The sequence below is a fragment of the Zalophus californianus genome, chromosome 1 (genome assembly GCF_009762305.2).
Source record: "Zalophus californianus isolate mZalCal1 chromosome 1, mZalCal1.pri.v2, whole genome shotgun sequence".
Taxonomy (NCBI): Eukaryota; Metazoa; Chordata; class Mammalia; order Carnivora; family Otariidae; genus Zalophus; species Zalophus californianus.
In genome coordinates, this window is record NC_045595.1 from 172,936,145 (window position 1) to 172,938,506 (window position 2,362).

The following is a 2,362-nucleotide window of genomic DNA, read 5'->3' on the forward strand; positions in this document are numbered from 1 at the left end:
TCGTGTTGCCTTATTTCAAGCTATATTACAAAGCCATGATCACCAAGACAGCATGGTACTGGCACAAAAACAGACATATAGATCAATGGAACAGAATAGCGAGCCCAGATATGGACCCTCAACTCTATGGTCAAATAATCTTTGACAAAGCAGGAAAAAAGACAGTCTCTTCAATAAATGGTGCTGGGAAAATTGGACAGTTATATACAGAAGAATGAAACTCAACCATTCTCTAACACCATACACAAAGATAAACTCAAAATGGATGAAAGACCTCAATGTGAGACAGAAGCCCATCAAAATCCTAGAGGAGAACATAGGCAGTAACCTCTTCGACATCAGCCACAGGAACTTCTTTCAAGATTCGTCATGAAAGGCAAGGGAAACAAAAGCAAAAATGAATTTTGGGGACTTCATCAAGATAAAAAGCTGCTGCACGGCAAAGGAAACAGTCAAAAAAACAGACAACTCACGAATTGGGAGAAGATATTTGCAAATGACACTACAGACAAATGGCTGTTATCCAAGATCTATAAAGAACTTCTCAAACTCAACACCCAAAAAATAAATAATCAGGTCAAAAAATGGGCAGAAGACATGAACAGACACTTCTCAAAAAGAGACTTACAAATGGCTAACAGACACAGGAAAAAATGTTCATCTTCATTAGCCATCAGGGAAATTCAAATCAAAACCACATTGTGATACCACCTTACACCAGTTAGAATGGCAAAAATTGACAAGACAAGAAACAACAAATGTTGGAGAGGTTGTGGAGAAAGGGGAACCCTCTTACACTGTTGGTAGGAATGCAAGTTGGTACAGCCACTTTGGAAAACAGTGTGGATGTTCCTCAAAAAATTAAAAATAGAGCTACCCTATGACCCATCAATTGCACTACAGGACATTTACCCCAAAGACACAGATGTAGTGAAAAGAAGGGCTGTATGCACCCCAATGTTCATAGCAGCAATGTCCGCAATAGCCAAACTGTGCAAAGAGCCGAGATGCCCTTCAAGAGATGAATGGACAAAGAAGATGTGGTCCATACATACAATGGAATATTACTCAGCCATCAGAAAGGATGAATATCCAACTTTTACATCAACATGGTTGGTACTGGAGGAGTTTATGCTAAGTCAAATAAGTCAAGCCAAGAATATCATGTGGTTTCATTTATTGGTGGAACATAGGGAATAGCATGGAGGACATTAGAAGGAAGGGAAAAATGAAGGGGGGGGATTGGAGGGAGAAGCGAACCATGAGAGACTATGGACTCTGGGAAACAAAATGAGGGTTTTAGAGGGGAGGAGACTCAGGGGATGGGTTTTCCCGGGGATGGGTATTAAGGAGGGCATGTATTGCCTGGAGCACCGGGTGTTATAAGAAAACAATGACTCATGGAAAACTATATCAAAAACTAACGATGTATTGTATGGTGACTAACATAACATAATAAAATAAAATTTAAAAAAATCAAGTTTGAGCTTATTTTCTTCCTAGATTCTGTATCATCTGTCCCCCTCATGAATACTCATCTTGTCTTCAAATAAATGTATATGCTTTCCCTGTGCCTTTGTAAAAATTATCCTCACAAACCCCAGAGATGACTCACAAACCAGATTTACCTTTCTTGTTCTTATTTTCTTTAAAATGTAGATCAAAACTCATCCATTTGAAAGTATTTCTTAACAGAATAGTGGTCTCACAAAATCTGTATTCACTCGGTTAATTAATGTTAGAGGACGGCATTGTGTGGTGGTTAAGAATTGGTTCTGAAAAAAATGCTCAGATTTAAATTTTGACGCTACTACTGACTACCAGAATCAAATGCTTAGAAAAACTTATAACGTATAATAAGTGCTCAATAAATGTTAACAGTAACTTGTGCTTATACATGGTAATTCATCCAGCCATGCACAGAAATCTGGGCTATAGACAAGACTCATATGGGTCTATTTGTTTCCAATCAATACAGTATTTATGAAGCAGTTACCATTTATTAAACACTGTGTCTATTGCTGGGGGTAAAACATACACACACACACACACAACACACACACACACACACACACACACACACACACACACACACACACACACACACACCCCACTACCACCACCACCACCAAGAATAAGTGAATTCAGCAAATCTTTGTCATAGACTTTTTGGGTTTTGTTTACATGCCCATAGGTGTATTGCATGGATGGAGGTTTCTGTGATTTGTCCTGCATAACTGACCACCAGACCAGCACATACACAGGCAAGTTAGAGAATGTTGTTTGTGAGACCTGTGCTGCATAAGTGATTTCGGGAGCCTGGTTAGTTGACGTTAGTTGGCCTCCAGGTCAGAACTGGCCC